We start from the raw sequence: 13119 nt of genomic DNA, 5'->3' as shown, positions 1-13119 counted from the left end.
AACACAGGAGGTAAGTATACCATGTTTGTTTGTTTTCTTAGAAACAAAAGAGACTTTAAAATCACTTTAAAGATCATAAGAAATGCTATGAAGTTGAGTCCCCACATTCTTCTTTCCATGCATCTGCTCAATGTGTACATTAGGGATTACAATGTTGGTTGATAGACTGCCAGGTCACTGCTGGGTGGGGAATCAGTTGAGCTGCTTAATTGAAAGTAAAGGTGTTTCTGAAGTAAACTTCAATTACTCAACAGTGCCTGCAGCTTCAGGAGGTCAGTGAGGGCTTGTATTTGTAATCTATATATAAAGTAAAATATGTATATATTTGATTGTCCATAGTCTGGCCACAATTCTACTTTACTTCCCATGGGTATTTATTTTAAAAGACCAGTTCCTGTTTTATTTATGTTTTCCTTCAGTCCAATCCATATTTATCTCCAAAGAATAAGCAACATACTACTAACAATAATTCCCTGTTCAGTTCAGCCTGTGATTGATTAAAATAAGTGGGAGAGAAAAGGGATGACAAAGGAAAAGCAGGGTGATATACAAAGTGATAAATAAAGCAGCCCAGGGACAGCGTGATGGCAATAAACTAGGAACAGTGAGACGCACTGAACACTGATCTATAAACTTTTCTACAACAATCGCAGACAGGGATATTCATGGAAGCCCAAGGGCCTGTTTGCCTTTGGAATTATGGACACAGAGAAAGAGGTCAGAATATTAAACCTATAGCTCACATTACTTTATAACAGATTTGTTTGGCCAGTAGGACTTATGGCAAACAGCAAAAGAGTAATGTTTTACTGGCACTGATAACTTGAAGCTACAAAACATAACTTGAAGCTGAAACTTGTCAGAGTGACAGGATGATACACCTGAATTGTAAAGTCAGCCTGCACAGATGGCTTTGCATGTAAAAGCTCCACTACATAAATAGAAAGCAGAAAGTAACTATAAAAGTTGATTATACAGTTTTGAGTTAATTGTTTGGCACTTCTTCCTTCTAAAATCAATTGGTGTTATTACTGGTTGTTGGCGCAAAATAAACGTAAAAAGACATAACACTAGCAAATATTTGGTAAACAAGATATACTTTGGATTAATGAGTAAGCAAAGTATAAGCTATAAGGTACCGGGAGCATTTCCTAAAGGGGGGGTCTTTATTTTGAGGAAGAAACATTTTCATTTGCTTCTCGTATAAATTGTAAAGGATCTCACTAAGGGGGAGAGGTGTCTGGTTTATGTTGAACTTTAAAACATTTTTTTTTTAACATGGCCGTATATGAATGCATCTTTGCCAGTAAATATAAATGATACAAGAACTGACAATTCTTAAAATGACCATTTAAAGTAATATTAACAGCTTGGTGCCTGCCCACAGCCCACATTTACTGTGAACAGGTGGCTCAGCCAGGCTAGGCGATGTACTGGTACATTGTTTAGCACCTGTGTACAAGAGTGCACCCTGGGGAGCGCAGAGGTGCAATCTCATGAACGGTGGAAATAGCAAATCACAGCACTACCATAATGAGGACGGTATTGACACAGCCCCAAATGATCCACAATGGCTCAAAAGTGATATGGTCCAGAAATATTTAGACAGAAAAAGGTGGATAAAGCACCTGGACCAGATGGCATCCACCCACGCATCCTAAAAGAATTGAGCGCTGTAATTTCTAAGCCTTTGTTTCTAATTTTTAGGGACTCGTTAAGGACTGGAATAGTACCACTGGATTGGTGTAGGGCCAATGTGATGCCCATATTTAAAAAGGGATCAAAGTCTTTGCCAAGTAACTATAGACCTGTTAGTTTAACTTCTATAGTCGGGAAGATATCGGAGAGTTTAATAAAAGACCACATAGATGAGTTCTTGCTGGAAAAAAATATTTTAAGCAACAGACAGCATGGATTCATGAAAGACAGAAGTTGTCAAACAAACTTGATTTCTTTTTATGAGGAGGTAAGTAAAACCTTGGACAGAGGGGTGACTGTGATGTAGTATACTTGGATTTTGCAAAAGTGTTTGACACAGTTCCCCACACACGGCTAATGTGTAGGGTAAAGTCTACTGGCTTGGAAAGATCGGTTTGTAATTGGATAAAAAATTGACTAAAAGATAGAATTTAGAGAGTAGTGGTTAATGATTCTTACTCTGAATGGTCTAAAGTTATCAGTGGTGTACCCCAAGGTTCAGTGTTGGGACCCTTACTTTTTAATATCTTTATAAATGATATATGGTCTGGGATTAAATGTAGCATTTCATTCTTTGCAGATGACACCAAGCTTTGCAGTGAAATAACTTCTTTACAGGATGTCTCCAACTTACAAGCTGACCTCAATGCACTGTTTCATTGGGCAACTATGTGGCAAATGTTTAATGTTGATAAATGTAAAATTATGCACTTGGGAGCTAAGAATATGCATGCATCATACATTCTAGGTGGAGTAGAACTGGGGGAATCCATAGCAGAGAAGGATCTAGGTGTTCTGGTAGATCATAAGCTTAATAATAGCATGCAATGCCAAGCTGCTGTTTTCAAAGCAAGCAAAGTCCTTTCTTGTATTAACAGAGGCATGGATCCTAGAGAGAGAGATATAATTTTGCCTCTGTACAGATCATTAGTAAGACCTCATCTGGAATATGCAGTTCAGTTTTGGGCACCAGTTCTTAAAAAGGATATCAGGGAACTGGAGAAAGTGCAGAGCAGGGCAACCAAACTGATAAGAGGCATGGAGGACCTCAGCTATGAGAAAAGATTAGAGGAACTGAATTTATTCTCTCTTGAGAAGAGGAGATTAAGGGGGGATATGATCAACATGTATAAATGCATAAGGGGTCCATATAGTGAACTTGGTGTTGAGTTGTTCACTTTAAGGTCAACACAGAGGACAAGGGGGCACTCTTTACGTCTAGAGGAAAACAGATTTTTGTCTCTAAATACGGAAAGGTTTCTTCACCGTAAGAGCTGTGAAAATGTGGAATAGACTCCCTCCAGAGGTGGTTCTGGCTAGCTCACTAGATTGCTTTAAAAAAGGCCTGGATTATTTCCTATGTGTACATAATATAAATGGGTACTAATTGTTTTTCTTTTTTTTTAGGTAACGTTGATCCAAGGAATATCCCAATGGCCTCTTGGGGGATCAGGAAGGAATTTTTTCCCCTGCTGTAGCAAATTGGATCATGCTTTGCTGGGATTTTTCTTTCACCTTCCTCTGGATCAACTGCGGGTATAGGATTGTGTATATGGGATTGTATGGTTGGGTTTTCAATACTGTTTTTTTTTTTTTTTTGGTTGAACCAGATGGACTTGTGACTAACTATTTAACTATGTAACTCAGTATCCGGGCACTGTGAGCGGCCAGAGGATCATGTGATCGCTATGACTGGTCATAGCGATCAGATCATTACAATGTAAACAAAACACCCATAAATAGCTTCCATTTGTGACTGATTTAGTTACTATTGTGATGCTGTGATTGGCCCACAGCTATCACATAGTACCTGGGCCCTATACCATGTGATTACCTGCAGTCAATCACAGCATGTCAACAGTAAGCAATCTGTCATGAATTGAAAGCCATTCATGGCAGTTAAGGAGGAAACAAATGATCAGAAGTTCGACTTTTGGGTGGAACTCCGCTTTAACTATTGCTTATAACAGTGATCATCACTGTTATAAGCAATAACAGTGTAAAAAAAATATCCCTAATCACCCTTCCAGAGTAGTACAGTGTCACTATTTATATACTGTCACCAGTCAGTATACCTGATTACTGCCACACAAATGTGATGATGCTGTACTGCACTGGTGACATACTAGAGACAGTATGTAAAAATAAATGTGGAAAAAAAAAAATATATATTTATATTTATTTTCTTTATTTTTTAAAAAATGTGTGACAAAAAATTACATCTTCAAAAAACTCGCCATGCCTCTTAATACCTTGGACTGTCTACCTAAAAGGGGTAAGTTGGTATTGAGATGCTGTCAGTACATCAGGACTCATCAATTTTCAAATATATGCAAACACCATCATTTGCAGACTTTACATCTTTCACGCAGACTTAATAATATACACTGATTTAAATTATTGTTGGCCTAAATTAATGAAAAAAGATTATTTGTTTGCAAAATTTTATAACAGAAACTAAGAAAACATTTGTTTTTATCATCATTTTAGTACAGTACAACAGTATTTTGTTTTTGTTTATATAGCAAAAAATACCACCAAAAAAAGATCTATTTCTATGAAAAAATTATATAAATTTCATTTGTGTGCAGTGTTGTATGATCAAGCAATTGCCAGTTAAAGTGGCACAGTGCTGAACAGCAAAAAAATGCTCTGGTCATGAATGGGGGGATAACACCTTCCGGAGGTAAAGTGGTTAAACCTTAATTTTTTTTTTTTAAATACTTTCAGCAGCTGATTTAATCCCTTACTGAGTATGCAGCTTCTACACCTTTTAATCCTTGTCTATGTTCCAGTTTAGACTGGTGCCATGACTGCTACTTCAGGTTTCCTAATTGAATATGGCTCCTTTCTCTGCAGCATCCTATGGAGTCACAATGGAAGCTAGAGTTGTGTCTCCCTACACTGTGTGCATCAATAGAAACACAGCCCCTAGCCTAGGATGGCAGAGCACTCCATTGCTCCTCTCTCCTCCCATCTCATCTCTCCTCCCTTCTCCAAGCTAACAGATTGAATGGAGACTACACTGTCCACTGTTGACTCTTTTCTGTAAAGACCAGAAATTCATGGAAGCTTCAGGTGGAGAGCAGAAGCCAGCAGCACTGAAAGTTGAAAACTTCAATTGCTGGTCTGAAGAATTTTAACACATAATTGACCGGGGAATGTTTATCTTTTGTACTCAATGTGTTAAGTTAAAATAGCTTAGGGTTTAATACTTCTTTAAGTTACAACTTCTACACTCTACTGTAATAACTGTGAATCTAAATACTTTCTAAACAGTTTATGCAGAGGTTTTCTAAATGCTGGAAGAGTTTTGCAACCATGCAGATGTTCCTATCTGGATATATGGTATATTAATATTTTATTGTAAAATAAATTCATTTGCCTTCATTCATAGTTTTCTCAAATCAAACTACAGACCTTTGCATAATGAACCTTTAAAATACATTTAAAAATATTCCCTGTACGGCATGTATCATAATGGTTGTTAGCACTATAGTCTAATATCGCTCATCACATTGGCATGTCTTGCAAACAATAATATATAATATAATTTAAATGCCTTACTGTGCAACAGCTGGACTTATTCCATGTTCATTACAAGTGCATATAAAGTACCCTACGTGAATGCCAAGCATCCAGGCGTGCATAAAGTGCCTATGAATTCAAATATTATCCAAATAAATCAAATGTATTTAAATGACAATAAAGATGGTAACTGTAGCTGTGTTCCAACTTTCTTTATTCATTAAATGTGTTGAAACGAAGATCCAGAGATCCCGAGCGAGGAAGCTGGAGACTACCGAGCAAACCCCAGAGCCGTTTACAGACATACGACGTACCGGAGGATTGGAGCGGAGGTGTCTTCTGTGTTCCAGGGACTTATGACAATTGTGCCGCGGCGTCCGGACCAGAGGGAGCACCCCAATCCCCACTTTTATTGCATCTATGTATTGATGTGCTTTTAAGGATTGTATACATGTACGTGCACATTTTTGGATGATTGAGTAGATTAAAGGTCTTAGACGTTATTGCACTAGTGGGGCTCTTTTTTTCTTACATGATTTGAGCATAAGGAAGGCAACCCTGTCACCAGGGACCCAATATCAGCTACATCCTGTGTGCCAAAGTGGAACATCCAAGCGCATTAGCCCGGTCCATGAGAGTGGAGGGCAATAAGTGGGGTAGAGTGGCTTTGCTGAGGGGAGTGGAGCACAGAGGTGGAGGACTTTCTGGGTGTTTTCTCATTTCAATCAGCCACTGGAATCTCACCTGATCATCAGCTGTCACTATTCTTTTTAGACTGTCTGTAAACTAATTTGAGATTGCTTATTAAGATTTCCACGGTGGAGTTGGACTTTCTTACATATAAATATTTCTTCACATTTGATGGCTTATATGGTTTATGTATTTACACATATGTTATTGTGTTTTGATTTGTTCACTATTTATTTGCGCAGCTAGTTATTAATTTTTCACTATTACTCACATTTCTTTATTCATTACAAAGAGTGGCCAGCTCTTTGTATGTATTGTGATTGATTTACTAGATTGGCCAGAGTTTTCCCCCAGCTTAGTGAATAAGGTGAACCTCTGATGACTTCCATCATCCAATCATATGCAAGTAAAATGCATTTTCTTGCATGTGATTGGGTATCCTTTGCAAACTGAAATTTCAACACATTCACTAAACTTTGGGAAAATTTTCTTGCAAAATGCAATTTTCCTTGTCACATGAACAGCTTATATCTTTAATAAATCAACCCCTTTGTATCCATTATCAAGCAGCTAATGATTTTTTATCTTTTCGGGTTGATAATGTGTAGTTGTTCTTCTGAGTAAATTGTACCATATATAGAATGTTGGCACAAAAGTATATAAAAAAATGTATATTGCTCATGTAGCACCCTACAGGTAGGTGCTAGGTAAAGGTATAGTGGGCCTTGTCTGCCTAACAGCAGGGCTGTCATTTAATAGTCAGGGTGTCATGGTTTCCAGGTGTGCCTGCAGAAGGGGGAGTCTCCCCACTGGCTCCTGTGAGAGGCTTCTCATAGGGCGGTGGAGGAAACCCAATCAGGGGACACATCCAGGCCTGTAACTACCCCAGAGGCAGATTGTGCTGCAAAGGATTCTGGGAGTGGGTATAAGTTTGGGGGTGGCACATGACATAATGTCTTTGGCCGGAGCCGAGTCCCAGGAAGGAGAGTGTGGCTGTCTCTCCTCCTGTCTGAGGAAGGTGGATGTCTCCGGGTATCACCTGAGTTTCTAGAGCATGCTGAGTGAGCTGAGGGGATCCGGTGTGCCAAGAGCCTGCGGAGAGAGAGAGGGGTCCAGTCCCAGGAATGCCTACACTGGTTGTGATTGCCCCTGGGGGTCTGCCTGAAGTTGGAGGGGACCACTCCAGAAGAGGTTCTGGGATCCAGTGCCAGCTAGTTGTAAAGGGGGTACCTAAGTTAAGGACCCTGAAGCTACAGAGGGGTCACATCGTCAGTGGACCCTGAAGAGTTCAAGGTAAAGGGGGCACCTGCAGTTTGGGCCCTGAATTGTATAGAGCGTGCCAGTTAAAGTGACAGCTATACAGAGTTCTACTACATACTACCTCAAGCTGTGCCAGGCGGGGGAAAGTATTCAGTGACTTTCACAGTACAACAGTGTCAGGAGTTCTACAGTTCTCAGTCTTGGATCTTCTGGACTATAAGTCGAGGATTCAGCACTTCTTTTGTTCTACAGAGTGTTTTCAGTGTCAGCGAGCATTGGCTGGCGCCGGCTGGTGTCAAGCAAGCGCCAGCTGGCATTTTGGAAGTAAAATTCCCAATTGTAATTAGTTAAGCCTCAAGGAGTATCATACTCATTCCCTTCTCCCATCCCCTAATTCCAATAAAAATCACAAACAAAGATGCCAGAGTTGTCGCTGTTTCAGTTGTCACACCCAGGGACTCAGCTCACATGGGCTGGAGAGGATTCCAGTACTAATGGCAGACCCACATCAGGCCACAGGCCTATAAACCTTGCTATATTTGGGGGCTTGTCCGGGATTTTGACATTAGCTACTGGGCCAGTTGCCATTGGCAATGGCACAAGAAAAAGTCTAATGGCAGACCCACATCAGGCCACAGGCCTAGAAACCTTGTGTGACGGAAGTGTAGGTAAGACAGAACGCACATGGAGAGCAGGAGTGCCAACAAAGCCTTTTATTGAATGGTAGCGGGTAGGTTCACAAAGAAAGGGCCAAACAAAGGTGCCCAGGGTCAGACCCAATGTGGGTAGGACAGAGTTCCAGATAGCAGGGGTAGTCCATAACAGGGGGCTCCCGATAGAACGGGCAAAGTCCTGGCCAGCAAGGGATTGGGCCACACACAGATCAGGGCAAACAAGGAAGTGACAAAGTCCAGGCAAAGTTCTGGTAGGCCCAGGGTTAATCCACTCACCAGAAGGAAGGTCCAGGGTTAATCCACACTCCAGATTGTAGAAAAGGACAAGGTAATTCCAAACTCCAGGTTGGCTGTAGGATTGAAGAGGCCCACAGGAACCAATAGGGGATTCTGTGTCCTCTGGCCGCAGCTCAGAGACACACAGTCTTCCAAACAGCAAAGATGAACTACACACAGGAGAGACTCTCACTCAGCTATAATATCTTAGGACTTGTGTCCCAGCAGGTGGCCAGGCCACTCCCAGCCTGGCGTCCAGTTGCCCCAGCAACCAGCCCCACCCCCCTCTACTGGAGCCCACACAAGGAATGTGTTCATTGTTCACAGTGAGCATGAAGGCGGAGAAGCAGACTTCCAGGCACCTGGCTGGGGAGGGGAGGAGGACAGCACAAGGGGGGGGCAGGCAATGGAGTGAGTAGCCAGGGGGGAGAGAAGAATCCCATGCTGGGGAAGATAGCAAAGTACTGGGGGTGCAGAAGAGAGGAAAAGAAGGGGGGGAAGTAGGGCCCGTGACAACCCCTCCCCCTTTTATTTTACAAGTGCCGACAGGGGGACCTCGGCAGGTCTCCTTGGAGGCACTTGTGGTAATAGGCTCACCTACTGAAGGTCCTGCTGACGGGTATGGTGGGACAAGGGGATAAACACTGTAGACTCCCTGAGGAGGATTGGGTGCCATGGGGGTCAGCCAGTCACTGGGAGGCTGGGGTAGAGGTCCTTCCGCTGGGGCCAACTCTGGGTAGTTGACTGGGTGACTGTGGCTGGCAGATGTGGTGCGACGGTTCTGAGGGCAGCTGGCCTGAAGATGCCCAGGTTGGTTACACCTATAGCACCGGAATTTGCTCAATGTGGGGTCAGAGTCTAGTTCCTGTTTAAATTTCTCACGGTCCCAGGTCAGGGTGGTATTCTGGTCAGGGTTGGTAACACTCACCGGATCCAGGGCAGAAGGGGAGTCCCGTTGGGTTTTCTCGGCGGGCAGGCCGTGGCTGGCTTGGCTCCTGGTCACAGCTCCGACATATTGGCACTGTAGCTCTCCCAAATCATTTCCAAGCAGAATGTCCGCAGGTAGTCCAGCCATGATTCCAATTTGGCAGCGCTTTTCCCCAAACCCATAGTCAAGGCGAACCGACGCCTTGGGGATGTGTTTCGTAGTAACACCTGCCATTTCAAAAAAGAACCCGGGGCCTGGCTTGATGGCTTCGGGTTTTACCACGCGGGGATCAGCAATGGTGAGGAAGGCCCCAGTGTCCCGAAATCCCGTAGTTCTCTCTCCATCAATCAGGACCTCCTGCAGGTGGCGCTGCCTCTGCTCTGGGTAGGATGGGACAAGGGGATGAACACCATAGACTCCCCGAGGAGGATTGGCAACATTGGGGGTCAGCCACTCACTGGGAGGTGGGGGTAGTGGTTCTTCCTCTGGGGTCAACTTTAGGTAGTTGACTGGGCGACTGTGGCTGGCAGACATGGTGCCACGGTACTGAGGGCAGCTGGCCTGAAGATGCCCGGGCTGGTTGCACCCATAGCACCGGCGGTCCAGAAACGGCCCAGAAGTACGAGGTCGGTAGGAAGGGGCTGTGGATGGTGTTGGGGCGACAGGGTGCTGGAGGAGTGGCAGGGGGTTGCTGGGAAGTGGTCTGCCTGTGTTCTGGGCTTTGGGCGGCTCGACTACCAGTCTCTTCCAATGGGGTTTAATGGCAAGGGCCTCGTCTGCCAGTGCAGCAGCCCGCTCAAGGGTGCCAGGGTCCCTCTCCTTCACCCACTCCTGCACCTCTGCTGGGCATTTGGCAAAGAATTGTTCCTTTAGAAAGGCCTGGACAACTTGTTCAATAGTAAAGGCCTGCTCCCCCTCCAGCCAGCGTCTGCAGGCCCGGGAGATTTTGTGCGCATACATCTTGAAGGAAGGCTCAGAATGACAGGAGAGGTCCCGGAATTTGATCCGGTGGGTTTCTGAAGTTACCGCGTAGTGTTCTAGTACAGTCTGTTTGATCCTACTGTAATCTCGATTCCACTGTGCGTTCATTGTCCGGTAGGCAGCAGCCGCACCCCCTTCCAGCAGGCCCACTAGGTGGCGTACCCAGTCTCCACGGGGCACCTCCAGCAGCTGACATAAGTGTTCGAAGTCCTGGAAGAACCCTTCCACATCCCCTGTAGCTTCACAAAATGGCTTGAAGTCTTTACGAGTCACCCTTGGCCGATCAGGCCCACCGACTCGTGGGCTGGGGAGAGGGTCATATCCCCTGAGGCCTCTCATGGTTTCTCGCTCATGAGCCCTTCGGATAGCCTCCCGCTTGTCATCCAAGTTGGCCCCGGGCCCCAGGATAGCCATCTCCTCTTCGTACCATGTGATCCAAGGGCTCCTGGGACTTGAGACAGCGGATGCACTCTGTTCATTCTCTGACGGCGGAGCATTCAAGCTTTCAGTTCTCTGAAGGCCGGCTTCCTCAATGGCGGTGACCAGCTCTTCTTTGGACAGGCCCGTGTAGGTAAGGCTTAACTCCCGAGCCTTTTCTTGCAAACTTGCCACAGTCCAATCCCTGTACTCCCCACCCCGCATTAGGTCCAGTGTGGGGGGGCTGCTCTCCATCCTCTTCAGCGTTCTGATCCCGCCGCTGCCAACCAGTGTGACGGAAGTGTAGGTAAGACAGAACGCACATGGAGAGCAGGAGTGCCAACAAAGCCTTTTATTGAACGGTAGCGGGTAGGTTCACAAAGAAAGGGCCAAACAAAGGTGCCCAGGGTCAGACCCAATGTGGGTAGGACAGAGTTCCAGATAGCAGGGGTAGTCCATAACAGGGGGCTCCCGATAGAACGGGCAAAGTCCTGGCCAGCAAGGGATTGGGCCACACACAGATCAGGGCAAACAAGGAAGTGACAAAGTCCAGGCAAAGTTCTGGTAGGCCCAGGGTTAATCCACTCACCAGAAGGAAGGTCCAGGGTTAATCCACACTCCAGATTGTAGAAAAGGACAAGGTAATTCCAAACTCTAGGTTGGCTGTAGGATTGAAGAGGCCCACAGGAACCAATAGGGGATTCTGTGTCCTCTGGCCGCAGCTCAGAGACACACAGTCTTCCAAACAGCAAAGATGAACTACACACAGGAGAGACTCTCACTCAGCTATAATATCTTAGGACTTGTGTCCCAGCAGGTGGCCAGGCCACTCCCAGCCTGGCGTCCAGTTGCCCCAGCAACCAGCCCCACCCCCCTCTACTGGAGCCCACACAAGGAATGTGTTCATTGTCCACAGTGAGCATGAAGGCGGAGAAGCAGACTTCCAGGCACCTGGCTGGGGAGGGGAGGAGGACAGCACAAGGGGGGGGCAGGCAATGGAGTGAGTAGCCAGGGGGGAGAGAAGAATCCCATGCTGGGGAAGATAGCAAAGTACTGGGGGTGCAGAAGAGAGGAAAAGAAGGGGGGGGGGAAGTAGGGCCCGTGACACCTTGCTACACTCACATACAGTATACCATCCTGCTATCTTATGGAACCACTATTGCACTCAGGAAGGTTTTACAATAGGGCAATTGAAGGGACATGTCTGGTGTTTAGGCAATATTAAGCCTGTCACCTGTGCTTTCATATGTGTGTTTTTGTCAAGGATAACACCATATTCATGATAGATAAAGTTGCAAAGCTGTTCGCCATATGGGGTCCATAGGCAATTCAGATCCCTGCCATTTCTAACCTGTCACCTTAGTTAGACACTATGTTGAGTGGAAGCCAACTACCAATACAGAATAGGGACCACCAACACCAAGCCAATGTGGGCCCCAATAAGTTTTGTTCTGGGGGGGTGGGGGGGTGGACTGTGGTCAGACCATTAGTTTATTTGCTGCTTCATTACTTTTCCTAAACTAGAACACCAGATAATTCTTTAAACATTTTGGAGGAAAGGATTCAATCACCTGTCAAATTTTAATTGCTGTGCCCATTTCACCCATATTGTTAGTCCCTTGTCTGTAGCAATCGGGCGGCACAGTGGTGTAGTGGTTCGCACATTCACCTAGCAGCAAGAGGGTTGCTGGTTCAAATCCCAACCACAACACTACCTGCCTGGAGTTTGCATGTTCTCCCTGTGCCTGCGTGAGTTTCCTGCGGGGACTCTGGTTTCCTCCCACACTCCAAAGACATGCTAGTAGGTTAATTGGATTCTGTATAAAAAAAAAAATGGCCCTACTGTGTATGTATGTATGTGAGTTAGGGACCTTACATTGTAAGCTCCTTGAGGGCAGGGACTGATGTGAATGTGCAATGTATATGTAAAGCACTGCGTAAATTGACAGCACTATACATAAGTACCTGAAATAAATAAATAAAATCTCACACAATCATCCCTCATACTCCCATTTTTTTTTTTTTTTACCCAATATCACTCCCGGTCCCGCTTTGGTACTATATATGTATTTGTTCAATAATTTCTTATTCTTAATTCCAATATGAACCATTACAGTCTCTCAGTCTATTTAGAGATGCTAGATTGCCTTCTGTGTTTTTACAATTTCAGCACGTCCTTATTTTTGCTGTTGAGTGGGTTCATGATCCTGTTGGCATGCAGTGGGACTTGGCTCTGGATTTTATCTCCACACTACTGTCAACACAGCTTTTCTACGACCTGCCCATTAAATCATTAGCCGCTCCCCACATTATCACATCAACCACTATTACCTAGTCCACATCCCCTCAACTAGAGCCTCTCTCTATTGTGCTGCACCCTTTAATACACTTCCAGTCACGTCCCCTTTTTAGTTCCCTCCACCCACACTCAATTTAAGCTCATTTTACACATATTCCACCTACCGCACTCTCCTTCAACCAGTCGCCTACCCTCCAGTGCCCACTAAGTGTGCCTTGTTTTAGAATTCATGCACCGATCATAAGTAAGGCTGGTTGCTGCTTAAACCAGCTGCTTACTGATGCTGTGCAAATCCATCATCATAGTAAGTATAATTTAAGGCAGTCCTAATTAAAATATCCATTGACACATTACTGACAGCTCTATTA

Source organism: Pelophylax lessonae (assembly GCF_965119305.1).
Source record: "Pelophylax lessonae genome assembly, chromosome: 1".
Classification (NCBI taxonomy): domain Eukaryota; kingdom Metazoa; phylum Chordata; class Amphibia; order Anura; family Ranidae; genus Pelophylax; species Pelophylax lessonae.
This window is presented reverse-complemented; position numbering follows the sequence as displayed.